Below are 21012 nucleotides of genomic sequence, written 5' to 3'. Positions count from 1 at the left end.
AATTATAATTTTCTTCAGTTTTTTAAGAGAGCAATTCATGGCTTTCAACTCTTACTAAATTTTGACTAAATAAAAGTTTATCTTCAGAAACATATGTTAATAATGAATTTATTCTTTTGGGAATATAAAACCCTAGCCATGAATCTAGCACCCAAGACATAAGTATTTTCTTAGCAAAAAAGAGTGTCACAGGTATCAGGGAATAGCTGGCAAAAAAAAATTGCTAGAAACAAACAAACAAAAGAAATGGGGAAAAAATATCACAGCCACTACACAGCACAGACTTAAACATTTGGAGATGATAAAGAAGATCATGTATTTTTCAAATATACACGTAATGATAAATTTTAATAACCTCCACCAAATAGAAGAACCTAAAGGTATCTTATGGATTCTATTCAAAAAGGAAGAGAACCTCAGCCTAAGTGGGCAAAAATGCCTTTTTCTACATCTTTCTTAGCCTACAGGTCAACTCCTAACATTTCTGTTCACCTGGCCTAACCTTCATTATCTAGCTCAGACATTTCAGAGATATTTCACTTTATCCTATCTCCCCTGAATTATCAGTCAGATTGAAAATCCCTTTGTATTAGACATTGCCCACAATATTAGTTATTAAGCAACCCCATAGACACCATCCCTGTTCTTACTACCACCAGTCCCTATTCTCAATTTCATTATCAACACTGGAAGGAATTACTGATAGGATAGAGAGTATTCTGGAGTCATCACAAAAAGTACGACCTGTCAGGCACAGGGGTGGACAACGCACATTCCTAGGAGAATAGTCACATCCTTCTTATATTTTGTGGCCATTTTCTATCCATGGAAAGATAAATAAACAAAAGGGCTTGAAGGAATTTCAGAGCTTATCAGATTAGTACCTCTTTACCAAACAACTAATTTATCTTATTCTTATTACTGACACACTAAAATTAATCATAATTTAAGGAAGATGTAAGATGTTTTTTATTGTACAATGATCTAGATATACTTTTATCTAGAACTTTTGAGTGACCTCTTCTAATAAATATAAGTACTATTCAGGTGACAAGAAGATGGATTGGAATTTTCTAGTCAAACAGACCTGTGTTGCCATCCAGTTTCCAACCTTTCTGTCTGTGTGACTATGGACAGCCTAATTTGCTTCCCTGAGTCAGTTCCTCTCATGTCACCTATTACGGATTCAATAAATTATTAATGTTTAATAATTTATTGGCAAAAATTCTGCCATGAAATGTTCATAGTTCATAATTTTAATCCTTGTATGAATTGGCAATAGACAACTTCTCTCTCTCTCTCATACACACACACACACACACGACTCATAAAGGGCAAAGGGCAAACAATTCAACCCACTCCAAGATACTTTTGTACATAATTACCTTCTCCCATATTGCCCTTCACATAGACTCTAAATTACTGAAACTATTCCATCCTGTGCCTACACTTTTTACTTTTCATGTATTAAAATTTCCCTGCTTGGTTCACTTTTTTGTGGCAGGGCCTTTGCAGGACTGCTGTGGTGTTTGTCCCTCTGGTCTCTCTGAGCTACCCAGTGGCATCCTCGTTGCTGCAGTGACACCTGACCTCACCACGACGACAGAGCAGATGACCCTTTGTGACACTCTCAAAGGCCAGGATAGCTGGGTAACCAGATCGCTACTACCCTGGACATGATACAATCCTCCTCTTGAGACAAAACCATCATCCTGTGGATGTTGAGCAGGGACGAAACCAACTATGGCATCCCACAGCATGCCCTGAAGGGTCATTCCCACCTCGTCTATGACAAAATCATCTCTTGAGATGGCCACTTTTTCCTCTCAGGCTCCTGAGATGGAAACCTGTACTTCTGGGAGCTCACACAGGGCACCACTATGAGATGATCTGTAGGCCATACCAAGGACGTGTTGAGTGTGGCCTTCTCCATTGACAACCAGAATACTGTCTCTGGATTCTGAGATAAAACCATCATGTCATGGTTATAACCCTGAGTATATACAAATACATTAACCAGGTGGAGAGCCACTCAGAGTGGGTGTCTTATGTCCACTTTTCACCTAACAGCAACACTATCATCTCTGTAGCTAGGACAAGTTGGTCAAGGTATGGAATCCGGCTAACTGCGAGCTGAAGATGAACCACGTTGGCCACACGGGCCATCTGAACACTGTGACTGTCTCTCCAGATGAACCCCTCTGTGCTTCTAGAGGCAATGCTGACCATAACATGCCATGGGATCTCAACACAGGCAAGCACCATGATATGCTATATGGTGAGAAAATCATCAATGCCCTGTGCTTGAGCCCCAACTACTACTGGTTCTGAGCTACCACAGGCCTTGGCATCAAGATCTGGGACTTAGAAGGCAAGATCATCATAGAAATGCAGCAAGAAGTTATCAGAATCTGCAGCAAGGTGGAGCCTCCCCATTGCACCTCTCTGGTCTGCTGATGGCCAGACTGCTGGATACATAAACAATCTGGTGGAAGTGTGGCAGGTGACCATCACCACCTGCTAGACATTTATGGCAGAATTTTAGGTTGTTTTAAACTGACTTTCTGATTTTTAAAAAAATAATCTTCCTACTTCAATCATTATTAACTTCCCCAGCAGTGAAACATAAAGAGATGGGGAGAAAGTATTTAAGTGGCTGTTCATATTATGAAACACAGTTTTGCTTCAGTTGCAGGACTGCTTAGCTTGAGGACAAGTTACATGGAAATGGAAAAAGGAATCACTGCCTTTTGTTCTTGCTATGTGTGTTTTCTTATGATTGAGAGAACATTACTTAAAATAGCTTTTATAGTGCCTTATTGAGGGGGTGGGCTATATGCAGGAAGATTCCAATACAATTGTAAGTTTATCACAGTAGAATGATCTGGTTTCTTGTATTACATTAATGAATATGGAAGTGAATGCCTGTAGAGTTAAAAATATTATTTTAACATTCTGTTTATATAACTCCAGGGAATTAATTTAAATCAAGCTCAATTACCTAGTAACATGGTCAAATTTAAATCTTGAACACTTTTGAGAAACTTAAAAAACACAAACAGCTACAAAAATACTGTAACGAATTCTTACATAGAATCCATGATTATTAATAGAAACATTTCATCATTTTAACTTTATTTATAAAATATATTAAGCATGACAGATAAGGTTGTCAACCATTTTGTTCTCTCTTCTAATCCCATTCCCTCATTGCCAGAGGCATTGACTGTCATAATTTTGGTGTACTTCTTAATGTTGCATTTTGCTCAACATATTTTTGTATTGGAATTATTTACAAGAAGCACTCATTACCTTTGAAATAAACAAAATTTTATGAAATAGCTGGCTTAAATTATGTTGAATTAAGCCAGTTAAACACATCAATTCAAAATATCTACCTGTGGAGTATACCTAAATTTCAGATTGGCTATATATACAGTTAATTAAATTTACTCTATCAATTTCTTTATCACTATATTAAGTAAAAATCACACACTTTTTGCATCCTTCCATGCATAAGTTGTTTATAATTAGCTGTTTTATCTTAAGTATATATATTAGAGAAGATGATTATAGTATTGCTTCTAGGTTATTTTGTTAACTTGAAAATCGGATTAGATTTGTAGACATCTGATATTATATTGATACAAGAGAATAGGAAGTTTGTACAATTTAAAATAAGATTATTAATTATAATATAATTTTAATAGATATTGATTTCAGTAAAAATTGAACCTGAAATTAATAGAATGTTGAAGATATTTGTATATACATCACTGTTGCCTGAAACATTGACTGTAGTACAAAGAATGCATTCTAAATAGAACCAAAGAAGTTTATCTGCTGAAATGAGACTGCAGAAGACATTATGCCACCCGCCATTTCCATGGTATTTATAGGATTCTGACATTCTCTAAGCAAAACACTTTCTATAAAGTTCATTGCAGCCAAGACTATTCACTTCTAGTAAGTACCACAAGCAAACCAGAGGTTGCATAGTGCTGTTTTCTTTCTTTGTCTTCATTTGCTGCTAACAATGTTTGAGTCATTCGGACTCTGGTAGAGTTAAACTCTGCCTGTTTGATATTTTGAGAAATTTTAGGTTTCTGCTATCTTAACTGATTCTCTGACTTTCAGCTTAAATCTACAAGGCATTAGAGTGTCCTTTAGGATCCCTAAGATCTACTCACACTGAGTTCATAGCATTGCACTGATTCTTTTGCCTACATATTAACTCTTAGTTTCTAGACTTTCAACATATTCCAAATAAGTATGTGTGTCATAAAAGAAGCATTACATTCAAAGTTAGAAGGGAAGGGTTCTTGTCATAGCCCTCTCCCCTAAAAGTCAATAAACCTTATACAACTCATTAATTTGCATGTCTCAGGGCTGTGGGCAGAACCAAATGAGAACTGAATGTGAAAGTCTTTTAATATGCAAAGCAGAGTATCTTATGCTGTCATTTGTCAGTTCTAGATTGTTTCAAGACAATGTCTTTCAAAAATGAGATTGTAAATGGTACTATGCAATTGGTAGTTAACTCATCAAAATTCTATTCATCTAAAAAATATCTGATGCTTAGTAAAAGAAAGCACATTGTAATTCTCACTATTATTCATATATTATCAAAACAAGACAGACTTTTATCATTTCTCTTCATTATGGAGTACTAGTAATTTATAAGCTTATTGCAATTAAAAACTGCTTAATACCAAAGATTACTTAACTGCAAATAAGATATAAAAAGAAAAATAATAAATATTAGAAGCATCTGAGCAAAAAATATATCTCTAATTTGTTTTTGTCATCTATGTTATCATAGTAATATCCTTTCCTTCAGTTAGTAGTCAAATATTTCCACAACATAGTCCTATTATCATTTTTCAAATTTATTTTGTGTTTTCTTTGAATAGTAAGAATACCATTAATTAAACTGACTCCAAATGTTAAGTATTTTACATGTTTTAGTTTATCCCCATCTTACAGGAAAATAGAGATTTCAAGAAGTTTAGTAATTAACGCAAGGTTGCATAGTTACTGAGTGAGGCTGTTGGGGTTTTATCCTGTCAATCTGATTCTAATATTCCTTTTTAAACCCTGTTCACTCTTCATGCCACCTTCGTGCAGGTGCCCTTTATTTCAGTCCAGTGGTTCTCAGTACTGGCTGCACATTAGAATTACTCAGAAGCTTAAAACTTCTGATACCAGGACCCCTCTCTCAGCAGTTGGGGTTGAATTTGTCTGTGGGGGAAGTTTGTGGTTATGTCAGAGCATAAGTTTTAAAACCTCCCATGGGTGATTGTGATGTATAAACAGCACTAAGAATCTCAGATTTGGCCAAAATTATCCACTTTCTAGATAATTCTCTGAATGATAGTATGCTTTCCTGTTGCCATAACATTTGCTCCTGCTCATGCTCATGTTCATGCTGGGAGTAAAGTTGCCAGGACTTTGGTGTAGGATAGAAATAAATAGTTCTGATTCAGTGCCCATTACTAACGTATCACAGCATTCAGGTATATATAGTGAGAATGAAGCTCTTGCAACATAAGCTTCGTCATAAGTATTTAAAAATGAGAAAAACATATGCTACAGAATTATTGTGAAGGGTATATCAAGCATATAAATTACAGATACAATTATATAATTTGGGCTTCAAGACATTATTCATGTAGAAAACATGCTTCAAATATGTATTGCAAAAGGGTAGTTGTCCATAGGCAGAAATTCATTGAATATATTCATATGTGTCTGATATAACCTTCATGTTTGCCTCACACACCCAGAAGAGACATAAGTATGAAAGAGCACTCCCAGATGGGCTGTTCTGGGTGAGGTAAGAGATTTCAATGGTATAGCAACTCATCAAGTTAATATAAGAAAGGTTCCTCTGACTTCCTCATATATTTGCCACTTGCCCATTTACTTAAAAGTAAATTGAACAGCTAATAAGTTTGTGAGCAAGATCATTTCCAGGCAATACACCAAATCAGACTGTTAACTGTCCATTAGTAGAGGCAAAATAGCTCTTATTAAGTTGGGCCTTCGTTTGTAATGTCTTTTCTCATTCTACCTCCACCTGTCAAAATTCTCCATCATTATCTTTCAAGAACCATCTCAAATGCAATTTTTCTTTTTTTAATGTTTTCTGAATACGAAGATAATAGTTAATTACACTTCCAGTCTCTCCTGTATGGGTGAAGTTGAATACAAAATAAAAGAAGGAATCTGTATCATTCGTTCATTCATTCAAATGTAATTTATTGAGAACTAACTATACACTGGGCAAGAGGTTATGATTTTTAAAATACTGTTATTCTGCTTATCAGTTTATAGATAAGTAGGAATAACAGACATAAAGTTCACAGTTGAAGTTTAGTGTGACATCTGAGATAACAGAAACAGTTGTGGATATAGTGATAACATAAAAAAAGAACATGATTATCAATATCTCATGTGTAGATGTGTCAGAAAAGGTTTCACACAGATAAATATGATTGAGGTCAGTTTTGCAGCATCTTTTGGATAGCATAGTTTTAGTGAGAAACATAACATTGGCCTGACTCTACCACTTATAATTCTGTAAACTTGGATATGAAATAAAACTTCCCTGTAACTGTTTCTGCACTAAATTGCCATAGAACATAGATTAAATAATATGTGTAAAAAATTTGGCAAGGCTGGGCACAATGGCTCACACCTACAATCTCAACACTTTGGGAGGCCAAGGGAGAGGATCACTTGGGCCAAGGAGTTTGAGACTAGCATGGGCAATATAGTGAGACACCATCTTTCTCTTAAAAAAAAACAAAACAAAACAAAACAAAAAACGGCGAATATCTAACATAAGGTAAGCCATCAACAAATCACAGTAGTTTTGTTACAAATCAATTAAACATTATTATAATGGCATTCCAGATAAAATATAAGATTTGAAAAAACAAGGAAGCATAAAAAACAATCTCAAGGAATTGTCAGCAATTCTCTCAAAACTGAGCATTAGATATTTATGTGGAGAGATGGCCTTATGGGAGATATGGCTGGACAGGTAGGTTAAGACTAGAACTTAAAGGTTTTGGTAGGGTCATCCTATGGATAAAGTAATGTCATCTAGGATAAGTATAAACTTTATCCTGAAGGCAATAGGAGTAAAGTGTATTGAGAGAATGGCATTAAAAGCTTTGTAGAGAGAAATAATATGATCGAATTATAATTTTTAAACCCACAGTAATGTAGCTGATAAGAGCAGGGATAAAATGCAGTGAAAAACTAATGAATTAAGCCAAATAAGAAAAACAAATATATAATTGCTGATATTTAAAGTTAAAGAAAATTTTAAGGGTGAATATGAAGAAGGAAACATACTACATTGAATTTAAAAAGACAGACTGAACATGAGTTAGTGGCCAACTGGATGTGAATGTGAGCAGTGTAGGGTTAATGGTGACTCCTGGGTCCCTGAATTATGTAAGTAGTGAAGGTCATTGAGTAGATTTTGAAGATAGTAGATGAAGTTCTAAGGTACATGAAGGGCAGCTAGGAAGTTATGTACAAAGTGAACCTTAGAAGAGAGAGAAGAATTGCAGATATATGTACACTATATCGTTATTTTTAAATTTACCAGCTTTTATTTATTGTAAATTTATTTCTCCTCAATTTTCAATACAGCAGAGCTTTGTAAGTTGTTAATGAGTTTCATCTTTTACTAAATCCACAAAAACTCTTTCATAAACTAGTACTATTAGAATTCCTATTTTCCAGAAGAGTTATGTAAACTTTAAACATAAGTTATTTTATCAAACAGTAAATGATAAAAATAGAATTTGAATCTAGACCACATGAATCAAATGCCAGAACTCTTTTAGTAGCAAATATTTATGCATTGTTTCTTAGAAAATACCTAAGACATTTGTAATTTTTGTGATTTTAGCATATTTAACCTTCATATGCAAACACTCCTCCCTTCCCCTTTTGGAAGTCTTTACCAAACTCTGACATTTATTTTGCCTGGCTATGTAACAGACCATCAGTATACATAAACCTGAAAACAAGGAAACACGCATTAATGTATGAGCAATAATAAGGTTTTAATGTGAATACATTTGAAGACAAATCGGTTAAAGTACACTAGGCATGAATGGGTTAAGGTCTATCTTTAGTAAAATGTACTTTAAAAAATAATGCTGCTCTTTTGTTTGTGTGGAGGATTTTTATTCATTTGTTTGGTTGGTTGGTTGTGTTTTTTTTTTTTTTTTTTTTTTTTTTTTTTGAGACGGGGTCTTGCACTGTCACCCTGGCTGGAGTACAGTGGTATGATCATGGCTCACTGCAGCCTGAACCTCCTGGGCTCAGGTGATCTTTCCACCTCAGCCTCCGAAGTAGCTGAGACTAGAGGTACACACCACAATGCCGAGTTAGTTTTTATTTTATTTTGTTTTTTTGTAGAGATGAGGTATCATCATGTTGCCCAGGCTGGTATTGAACTCCTTTGTTCAAGCAATCCCCCTGCCTCCGCCTCCCAAAGTATTGGGATTACAGGCATGAGCCACTACACCCAGCCCCAATCTTTAAGTATAATAAGATTATAACATTTAAGAAATCAATATGTATTAGTACAACATTTTATAACATTCAAAGATGGAAACCTAAAGTAAATTTCCTATACCTGCCTTTATTTAAATTAATAGAAAAATCAATGTGTGGCATGATCTTATCAAAGGTAGAAACTTATATTTTTAACTAGCTGATACCAAGACTTGTCATTTGTCTTTCTGATGTTTAAAGTAGCTACCTTCTAGTTTTCAGCAAACCCATTTTATTAATTTTCAAATTGGTCACTCATAAATCAAATATTGACTTTATATACACCCATACATGCCCACACATGCTCATACACATACTAAGCAAAATAATGTGCACTTATGTAACACAGTTATCTTTAATGCTTAGGACATATATTGTGCACATAAAATGTCAAAGATAAAGTTTACATCATATTAATAATAATACAATGGAGAAATATAGTAATATTTATTTGAGATTTTTTAAAAATCCTGGGCACAAAAGGAATGATAAGAATGTATTTCTATCTTGCAAGAAATTCTGATTTGTTCAAAGAGTCAATAAATAAGTATATCGTGCCAATTGTGAATATATTGATTATCACATCCAAATCCACCCCCCATTGCCTGCTCTACAATAATAGAGATGGGTTTGATAAATATTTCTTCCTTGTAAACTTGCACATTTTGAGCTCTGTGAGTACATGACATTGGAGGGACACTAGAGGAAGAAAGGTTTATCTTTCTGGTCCTAGTGTGCTCCTCTCAGCATGAGGCTTCTTTAATACCTGGCTCCTATAGCACATGGTGGCTAGAAGCACCCAGGCACTCTGTCTGATGGCTTTTCAGTGAGTTCTGAAGCTCAGCAGTTCCTGTGGATGGCGTCTTCCACACCCCCTTACGTGGCTTTGCATTCACTTTCAATGTGCAATCTCCTTGTGGATAGCATTTTCCATTACCCTCTGAGATGGCATAGCAGTGGAGTGTTGCCAGTGAGGCACCTTCACGTAGATGGCACCCCTTAGATGGCTTTGAAGAGGAGTGCTGCTGGTGAGGATCCTCCCTATGGGTGACTTTTTTGGAATCCCAGAGGAAAACATTTCCAACAAGTCCTGCTGCCCCAGCACCTCAACAATTTGTCCACCAGCCAGTGAGCCACAGGCATGTACTCGCAAATAAAGTTTGGATATCAGCCTTGCTGAGGGTAAGGAGGTTCTTTTGGGGGGCCTCTCAGCTTCAGAGACAATGGTTTCTCCTTATAATTACGATTGCTATATTATTTAGAGTCATCTTTAGTTATTAATAGCTAATCTTCCATTACATAAATACTGTATTATATCTACTGATTCTTTATATTAAACTTTCTATCTTCAAATTACTGTGTGGGTTCTATCTGTTTGTGGGCCTCAGACTACCACATACATCAAAAGTAAAATAAGATGCAATCTAAGGATCAAGTAGCAATAATACAAGACACGAATACAAAATGTGCCCACCCCATGTCATAAAAGAAACAGCAAGTGCTGTAACAGAAAATGAAAGTATCAGTAAAACGCTTCATGGACTTTGGGTTACATCTCTAAGGATAGAGGACTTTTTTTTTTTTTTTTTTTTCAGATAGAGAAGAACAGGGAAAACTTTCTATGAATGGCTTAACAAAGGAACTCTCCTTACATTGTTAGGGAATCAATGAGCAGGAACAGAGAACTGGCAGGGTAAATGTAGAAGATTAATTAGGCTAGAAATATATGGTAAGATCAATTACAAGGGATCTTTCAATTTGATGTCAAGGATTTTGCACATATTATATAGATACTGGTAAGCTAAACAGATTTTCACCTAAAATATGTTTCCTTTAGAAACTCAGTTTTATATTAGGTACTCTATCTGTGGACACTGACGTACAATATGCTTCTGCTTGCTTCTAAAATGAAATCATATGCTTACATCTTAAAAAGTGTGTGTGAATGTGTGTGTGTGTGTGTGTGTGTGTGTGTGTGTACTGAAGTTACATGAAGAATTCTGATAAATCTGCATGCATATAAATATGTATTCAAAAGCAAAGCAGCTGAAATAATTTGTCAGTGATACCAGATACTAAGAACATTATTTGTATTATGAATATTTCTATTTTTACGTCTTGTTAAAATATACAAATGGTAGGTGTTATGAACTGAATGTTTGTATATCCAAACACTTTTATATGTTGAAATCTAATCCCAACAGCATATGGAGGTAGGGCCTTTGGGAGATAATTAAGTAGAGCCTATTAATGAAATTAAGTACCTGTATAGCTTACTCTCTTTCTTATGTGAGGATATAAGTTGGCTGTTTGCAACAAGGAAGAGGGCTTGCCCCAGAACCTGACCATGCTGACGTTCTGATCTCACATGTCTAGCCTTCAGAATTGCTAGACATAAATGTCTGTTGTTTAAGCATCCCAGTCTATGGTAATTTGCTATAACAGCCTAAATGGACTAAAACAGTGGGAGACCAGAAAACGTATTTTTATCTAATTTCCTTCACAGTCCATATTGTAAACATCAGTTATAGTTTAAGAACTGCAGGACATAAAGATTTGACATTTCAAGATAGAGTCTGATGGAAATCTAAAGGTATATACACATATCTTAAAAAGCCACAAGTAAAAGTGCACGTTATTGACTATCTACAGGAACAGAAATGAGTCCCGGATACTATCAAAGTCATAAAATGACATAAAATGGATATTCCATAGGGGTTCAGAAAATGCATTCTTTTCCCATTTTGTTAAGCTCTGAGTGAGACTGAACTGTCAAACACCTGTCAAGTAGAAGGAAACTTCAAGCAACACCTTCAAGAAGTAGCAAATTAAGTATATGTCAACGAGTTGTTGGACTGAATGGGAATGTCAAACATGCCAGAATTATAGACACTTTCTGTATCAAGTTGCAAGATTATTTATAAAGAGATGTGTATCTGCACAGCATAAATCAAGTTTTCATTCCTCTGATGCTAGTGATCTTATCATCATTATATATGAATCAGCCTGGATAAGAAAACAAAAATCACCATATAAAGTTGCTTTATTAAAACAGAGGTATTACGTTAAATTAATTATTGGTATTGAAATACTGCATTTAAAATCACAGTGGCAATAGTGTAATGAAAATATACATATAAAATTTGCATTTCTATTTCTATTTCTATTTCTATTTCTTATGGTTTCATCCATGTGTTGATTCTAACTTTTAAAACCAAATACATTTCCATTTTCTCAGGGAAGTGAGTTCCTATCACCAAAAACACCCTCCTCCCATGGAAAGAATGTTTTGATTAAATCTCTTTCCCTCTTTTTTATTTATCTGATTTGGTAGATCATTTTCACGGCTTAAGGATGTTTTTATAATCTGTATTACAACATCAGATTAAAGTGATTTATTTTTAAATGTCTAAACTGACATATATCTGACTCACAGATAATAAACATCCACTTACCTTTCTTGGGAAAACGCTGATACTCGTATATTAAAGATCTTCACATATTTATTTGAAAATCAGAGTTCCTAATAAGCTATTGCTAAAAATAACATTCATTAACGTTCACATAAAGGTTGTACAGATTTTCTAAGATGAAGACTTTTTGGCACATGTTATTTTTAATATATGGAATATTGTAGGAGCAAACAACTGGAGTTTACTTATACAAAATGCCTATTCTCAAGCCATAAAAATTTGGTAGATGATCCTTACTGGTATTGCCTCTCAGATGACTGAATGTCACAGTCTCTAATTATAGATAAGTAAAGTTTTAAAAATGAATCTAAGCGTGAAGAAATACTTCACGATTTTGAATTATTTGGTTACCTTTTCACTGCTTTTAAATTGTTAACAGACATTTGTTCAATGATAGTTACATTGTTAAATATGTCTCCCATTTTCATATGATTTTACTTTAATTGTCACCTGTTTATATCTTACAACAAAATTATAATCTAAAATGCAATTACTCTAACTGGCATGAGTTCGTGAAGAAAAAAATCATATAGGTCAAATTTCCTGACTTATTATTCAGCCATCAGTACAATTCTGGACCTCTAGAGAAAAACACAAACACTAAGTCAATTTGTTTTTGAGAAATACTAGGATATTTGGAATCATTTAGGTAAATTTGAGGGCTAATGACTGATTTGATATACATTTCAGTTTATCTTAGTGAATAGACCATTACAAAAATAATGTCTTCCCTCACATTTTGTTTTAATGCATGTATAACATACAAAATACAAAAGAAATAGTAATGAAAGCAATTTTACAGATAATACTGAAAATATTAAGTAAAAGAAAATTTAGGTGTGAAATATACTAAAACACAGAATTTTCCTTTACTAATGCTTATACACTGGAGTCAGAGTAAAAAAAAAAATGATATCGATATGTTTTACTATTATTTAAAAGAAAAATTATAGTATAAATCTACATTTCTAGTTAGAAAATGATACTTTTTGTTTCAAGGATTTTAGGGATAGATGCATACTGCAAAAACATATTTTGGATTAAGTAACTAAATGCTCTATGATTTATCTTAGATATGGTACCAGGTGGACTAAAACCTTGATTCCAGGCCAGGCACAGTAGTTCATGCCTGTAGTCCCAGCACTTTGGGAGGCCAAGGCAGGTGGATTGCTTGAGGTCAGGAGTTTGAGACCAACCTGGCCAACATGGTGAAACTTCATCTCTACTAAAGTACAAAAATTAGCCATACTTGGTGGCGCGCACCTGTAGTCCCAGATACTCTGGAGGCTGAGGCGTGATAATCACTTGAACCCAGCAGGCAGAGGTTGCAGTGAGCCAAGATTATGCCACTGCATTCCAGTCTGGGCAACAGAACGAGACTATCTCAAAAACAAAATAAATATGAAATAAAAATGTAAGAAAACAACAAGCAAAAAAATTAAAACTTTGATTCCTGCTAAAGAGAAATGTACAAAAATAGTTGTATTCTCAAATTTGCTATTTTACTTCCATTCATTTTTCTTACTGTGGTAAGAATTCATAAGATTGTCTATGAATCAGATTTATACATAACCTTGTATATCTACAATTGCCTCATGAATTTTATAGTTTATGGGCTACCAATAACAGTGCCAATGTGAAAAATGACAGAAAGTCATCAACACTTCTTTTTATTCATTTTTTAAAATTGTATTATTTCAGTAGCTTTAGGGGTACAAGTAGTTTTTAGTTAAATAGATAAATTGTGTAACGATGAAGTCTAGGATTTTAGTGCAACTGTCACATGAGTAGCACACATTATGCCATTTTTAAAAAATTCTTAAAGTGTGCTGTAACTCCTAAAAATGAAAATATCTAATTGTGGTTAAAAAAATTTTAAAAGAACTCATAAATTAAAAGGATAAGTTCCGTGAAATGTGAAAAAAAAAGTGCATCCTAAAAATCTCTAATTTTATGAAATTAGAAACTATAACTGAATGAATTTTCAAAAAATTATAAGTTCTTTCAGAGACATAAGTGGCATTCAAATTTATATTGTTAAATCAAATATTAGATGATATAAATTATATTAAATAGTCACAACATTGAAGTCATATTAAATCTGATGAAAATTATGCTTATATTTAATTGAAATTATGTTTAAAGTTGAAGAATTATCAATAGAACCCTCAGCATCTATCAGATGAAATATTGTACTTTCAAAACTGAAAAGTGAACAGGACCAACATTTGTTGAACATCTACAAGGTGTCAGGTCAGACATTAACAGGAATTATTAAGATTATACTTCACTATACCTGGTGATATAAATATTACAATACATTTATAACATAAACTATACATTTTTAGATGCAATAAAGAATAAAATAGTGGAAAGATGCATGAGTTTTGTAGGTAATACCTTCAACTGCAGACTAATGCAACGATAGTGATACAGTGGACAAACAACAGCACAAGGTAATTTTAAAATAATATCTTGTTTTATCCTATTTCTGTTACGTTTGCCAATGTGAGATCAAGAAGATTATTCATGGTATTTTTCAAACTGGGGCTTGATGGTCACCTATCAGGAGTATTGCCAAATGGAACGCTGCAATTTAGAACAGAAGACCGTTTTGGAGGTCTCCTTCAAATCTAAGAATCTAGGATTTGAAATATTCAGGAAAGCTAATCAGCTTCCCCAAAATATTAAATGTATATTCAATACTGTCTCTCACAAATAACTGCAATCACTAACTGTATGAGTATGCACTAAACTGACATTTGGGTTAAAGGAGATTCCAATAAATATTTATTCCACATTCCATGATAGTAAATTTTTAGTATAGTTCCTTGACAATAGTTCCCTCAGAATTTTTTATGCAGGTTCAATTTACTGATTATTTTCATACTCCTAAGGCTCAATTAAAATTTATTTTTATTTGCAAAGTGGCTCAAAGTCTTAGCCATAAAAAACTAAGATCTTTTAGTTTTAAATACTACTACATGCTATCTCTTAAAATGTTTGTTCTAAAGGGCATGGATAAGAAAATATTAACAAAATGTGATGCTTTTGAAGAGACAATTTAGGAAGATATTATATTAATATTTTGGCAGAGTGTCTTTTCTTGCTGAAATCATGGACCCATTTCTGCAATTATACTATGTGAAAATATTTGTAAATTATGGTTAAAATTAAGGAAATTCATTTTTATACCTTATTTGATTTGTAAATTTGTTTGATCAAAATGCTCTCATCTAGGATATCCTTTGAGTGACTCTCTTTTATTTCTTCACTTATCCTGGCATAAATATTGGCCCAAAATATTTTGTTTTATCCAGCTGAGAATATAAGTTTCTCAGTGTTAGCCAACATGGGAATAAAACAGTAAAAAAAAAATTCACAATCTTTTGCAAAACTTTGCCTCTATTGACGTGTGCATTTTGCTGGGTGAAAGCACCCAGAGATTTCATGTTCTGTGACCTCAAAACAATAGTGTGTATAATGTGGACATGAGATTGAACCCAATACTTCAGTTATTTCCAGTACATTGACATTTTAATTCAGTTGTACAGTTCTCTGGTCCTGTTTATAAACTTAAGCTCCACAAAAATAAAGCAGAAACAATGAGTTCACTTTGACCTGAAAGTTTCTTCCAAAATGGAAGTTGCCTTTTCTAATTAAATCACTTCCTTTGTTTAAATTTTACATCCCCTAAACATGTTTATTTCTAATCTAAAATAATTCTGGTGAAATATTTGTAGGCAGTGTTAATCGTATATGCTGATCTTATGACTGAATAATAAATTCTGACTTAAATTTATACCTTATTGGTACCATAAAATGTTTGACCTTTTTATTACTTTCCTATTGATTCTGCAACAAATTACCAAAAGCTTAGTGGCTTACCTACACATGAATACATTCTCTTATAATTCTAGAGGCCAGAAAACCGAAATGGATCTTATGGAGCTAAAATAAATGTTTCAACACTGCTGTGTTCCTTCTGGAGGCTTTTCTTCCAGTCTCTAGTGATACCCGCATACCTCAGCTTATACCCGTTTCTTCCATCTTCAAAGTCAGCAGTTGTAGCACCAAAAAATTTCTCTCGTGCTCTGACACTTTTATCTCCCTCTTATAAGAACCCTTATGATTACAATATAACCACCCAGATAATCTAGGAAAATATCCCCATTTCAAAATCCTTAATGTAATTATATCCATAAAGTCCTGTTTGCAAGTAGGTAATATGTTCACAGGTTTGGGGGATTAGAACATGGGCATATTGGGGAGACATTATTCTGCCTACAGTACTTAACGTTCATTTAAGCTGCTTTCTATACAATAATACACAGACACAGACACATACACACACACACACACACACACACAAACATGTAGGTAAATATAGAATTTAGAATAACTACGTCTAAAAGAGAACTTCAAGTTGTTATAATAATATCTTTCCCCTGCTGATTCTCTTTTGTCTAATTATTTCTACAGCACATCTTATCAACGTCTCCTTTCACTTACAATTTGAGGGGACATCTTTGCATATATGATAAATTAATTGACCAGTGTCTCATGTCATGATCATCTCTTTTGGTAGTGCTTTCATATTTTTTAATATTAGAGCTTATATTATGTGTATAAAATCTTCACATATTCTTCATTTGAGAAATATTCCAATTACAATTCTTGTATTCACTGCTTATTTTTTGCCTTTTCTTGCTGAGTCACTGATACTTATTTTGATAGTGTTTGTAAATTTTTTGCATATCACATGTAAAATATTCACACTGAAAGAAAACATACTAAAAATATAAAAATTGGTACAAACTTCAATCAATACATATGTTGCCTAGGTAGTTTTATTTTTTTGAGTTCTTTGAAAATAAGCAAAGGGTACACTTTATCTGTATGCACGATATACAGATATTACAGAAAAAACTTATATTAAAAAATCGGCACTGTAAGCCAAAATTCAAATAATCAATTTAAGTAGAACTCATATTGTTGAGATGATCAAATGACAAGAAAGCAATATGTTCTTAAATGTTTAAGGCAAATACATACATTGAGGAATGATCATATAACCTGAAATTTGGAACAATATTCGATGAGTATGCAGAAAACTGAGCTCTTACAATTGCAAGAGAATAAAAGATGATCGATTTTCCAGATAAGAGATGAACAATTGACGTATTTCTTTTAAATTCCCTATTCTATCCAAAATGCATGTTTTTATGTCCCACAACATATGTCATAGCTGCTTTCATCCCCAGACTTTTGCTTTTTTGGGGTCTCTGAAATGACTTGACCTCTGACCTCTGCCTATCTAAATATTATATAACTTCAGTTTCAATTATAATAATAACTTTCCTTGAGTTAATCATCTAATGTCCCTGAAGTTTTGTTTTCATATCTGCAAATTACGAATAATACTTAAACTTAATTGCAGAAGTTTTGAAATTTCAAGCAAAATACTATTAGAAATAATACTGAAGTAAAACTATTTTTTCAAATTATGAAATGCTGTTCAAATAATAACTATTAATATCTTAGATTATGTTTGGGATGTACCATATATGTCAGGCTCTTATATGTCTTAGGTCTTAATTATTGTACTTAGCACATAACATAAATTTCAAATAAGATACGTTACTTGGTAGAAAATAAAATATATATTGTAATAGTGGAGACAGAAATATAAAGAGAAGGTTTTTTTCTTTTTTTTAAACACATACTAGGAAGGGGGTCAGCAGAAGGTATGATGGAGGAAGAGCACTGATGTCAGTTTCGGAACAATAGATGAAAATAAGTCTATTGCATTTATACAATCCTTTAATATAGACAACAAGAACTATATAACCACAAGTCTCCGGTGTATTTTGAAAAATTCTTTGTGAAAGAGATAGTTTTCTAACCCTTCTTTCAGTAGCATAAGGAGTGAATGGAATCTCTTAAGGTAATGAAAATGTGATTTATTTAGATGTCTGTGTGTGTGTGTGTGTGTGTGTGTGTGTGTGTGTGTGTGTAGATAGCCTACTTCCTAATAGGTTTGACATAGTTTATAATAAAGATGCAATATAACCCTTAAATCACAGTAGATATAAAAGTGCCAAGAATAAATGATATTTGAGAGAAATATTGTTTCAGATAATTTAGAATTTTGGGAATTTGTATAAATTTGGACATAATGATAACAGAAAAGATCAGTACAAAATATGATTGTGTAGTGCCAGGAAGGTAATAGTAGGGAGAAAAAACAATAAATATGATTTGTAGAGTTGAAAGGGAAATCAAAGAGATAATTTGAACACTTCGAAAAAGAGCTCAAAAAAACAACATATAGATAAACTGTGAGAAGTGTCAAAAAGAGGAAATTACTTTTTTTTTCCTTTCTTTTAAGAGACAGAGTTTCACTTTGTTACTCAGGCTGGAGAGTGCAGTGTCAAGGTCATAGCTCACTGCCTTCAACTTCTTGGCTAAAGTGATTCTGCTCCCTGGGCCTCCCAAAGTGCTGGGATTACAAGCATGAGCCACCGCACCAAGCAAATCATCTTCCTTTAAACACCATATAATAGGATTTTTAGAGATCAAGAGAACTTTAGAGGATCTAAATTCAGAATTTCCCAAACTATGTCTCCAAAATACATTTTATTCGTTGGCATTTCTTTTATAAAGTCACAGATCATATACATCTGTAAAAAGTACCTCAAATGAAAGAAATGCTTTCGCTACATAAATTCTCAGAGCCAACACTGATGTGTCTTCAGGAGAAGGATGTTGTTTTTCCCAAATGTATTTGACCACAGTTCTCTTTTTATAGTAATTTCTATTAACACCAAAAACAGCCATTTTTTTTGTGTTGGGAACAATGAGAAATCCCAATTTAATCCATTCCTTTTATTTATGTTATTTTTTTAAAAACTGTATAAATGAGGTAGTTGAGGCACAGAGAGAGAGAAAAAAAAAGTACCAAAAATCACACAGAAAGTTGGTGAAAGAGGAGTAATGACATGGTTCTAAAAAGCTGCACTGCAGTAGGTATTAGATGGATAAACATAAGCAAATTTAATCTGTTTCTTAGTTTCATCATGTAGAAAATGAGATGATAATAGTACCTATCTGCTAGACTTATTTTGAGTATAAATTAGTTAATACTTGCAAAGCTTAGAATAGCTTTGGCCCATAATAAAAATCAGAAGAAATATTAGCCAGTATAAGTATTAGTAATGGAGTTTAGGCAATAACAAATAACCACATAAAGTTGAATAATGTAAGTTATCATTCCCATCAATTTTTCATCTTAAATGCTAACTGCTGACCTAGTAACAATAAAGACAAAATTGTTATTAAATTAGGTTATTAAATTTAGGCTCCAGCCTATTTACAAAAAGACTTCAAGTAGGATACTTATGAATAAACTATAAAAACTTTACTTCCCACTTGCAGTTGCATTTGCAAACTCACAAAGCAATCTTGGTGAATTAATTAAGTTATATGATACTTGCTACTTTTTAGTTCTGTTTCCCATTTCTCATTTATATCCAGAGAATACAGAATTAAAGCAGTCTTACAGGAGAATACTAATCAAGAAAGCAATTTCTTACTCAAAAGAAAAATAGTTTATTAAAATTCACATACTAAATTTTGCTGTTATTGTTAGACTGAGTATGTATCTGTACATAAAATCACCTAATAATTTAATCATTTTTTTTACTTATAACCAAACTAGACCACAATATCTTCTACTGAATTTTTCTCCTGACATATGATATAAATGACATTCAGCTCATAAATTGCCAGTATTCATATCTATTATAATTACAATCCTTAAAACTAGAACTACTTTGCACTTATGTAAAAAAATATTAATGGTTATCTCCAAATTAAATCCATCCTTTGAAATGTTTTGTAAAATACAATACTTAAATAGAATATTTTTCCATATGATTTAATTACTTTAAGAGCATAATAAGATTATCTGTTTACAAAAAAATGATATGACCTTATTTTCAAAGAAGGTCTTGGAAGACATCCTTATCAAGTTAAGGTAAAGTCATTAGGGTGGGCCTTAATCCACCTTCACTGGTGTCCTTATCTGAAGAATGAAATTTGGATGCAGATACACACAAAAATAATACAATGTAAAGACACAGGCACAGAAGCAAGTCTGGCTTGTGGCAGCATCACTCCAATCTCTGCCTCTATGAAGCCCAGTTTGGAGTGATGCTGCCACAAGCCAGGAAATGCTAGGGGCTACCAGAAGCTAGATGGCACAGAAGAATCCATCCCTAGAGGCTTTTGAGAGAGCATGACTCTGCTGGCATCTTGATTTCAGACTTCTTGCCTCCGTAACTGAGAGAGAATAAAGCCTCATTATCATTTGAAGCCACCCAGTTTGTGGAACTCTGTTACAGCAGCTCTAAGAAACAAATACAAAAAGATTGTATTGCTGTATACCTTTTAGCATTCAATGCAATAGAAGCAATTACTTTCATACCTGGGGTCTCCCTTAAAAACAACAAGAAGATAAACACATGTGAATAGGTTCCAGATAGAAGCAAAAATAAAATACTCTGAAAATCTTTTCACTGAACTTAAAATTATATAGACACACAAGAAAAGTTATTACATGAGGAGGTACAAAGATTGGTGGATAGGGTACTTGAATTTCTAGAAATACAATTATTTATAATGACATATGGGTTACTTATTATTATGAAGACTAAAACAAAAATGACATCAAAATAACATATTTTCTTTCCCATATTTGTTATATTTAACACTGAATCTATATAAATAAACTTCTATTTACATTTGTGTTAAAACTCCATGATATTGAAACAAAATATGCATTGTATAATATCTAATAGGGACTCCAGGAAAACTCTTGAATCACCCCTTATTGTTGTGATCACAAAGGGATATTGAATTCCTTAAAATGGTAGTCTCACTATGAAAATGGAAA

General features: G+C 33.2%; 1 protein-coding gene and 1 pseudogene across 1 annotated transcript in view; one reads left to right on the top strand and one right to left on the bottom strand.

Moving 5' to 3' along the window:
• The window catches only part of GRID2 (glutamate ionotropic receptor delta type subunit 2), a 1499636-nt gene that overhangs the window by 964473 nt on the left and 514151 nt on the right, over positions 1-21012 (bottom strand). The window lies entirely within an intron of this gene.
• LOC103884491 lies at positions 1609-2524 on the top strand (annotated as a pseudogene).

The sequence above is a fragment of the Papio anubis genome, chromosome 3 (assembly GCF_008728515.1).
Source record: "Papio anubis isolate 15944 chromosome 3, Panubis1.0, whole genome shotgun sequence".
Classification (NCBI taxonomy): domain Eukaryota; kingdom Metazoa; phylum Chordata; class Mammalia; order Primates; family Cercopithecidae; genus Papio; species Papio anubis.
Note: the sequence above shows the minus strand (reverse complement) of the source record. Positions and strands in the feature narration are given on the sequence as shown.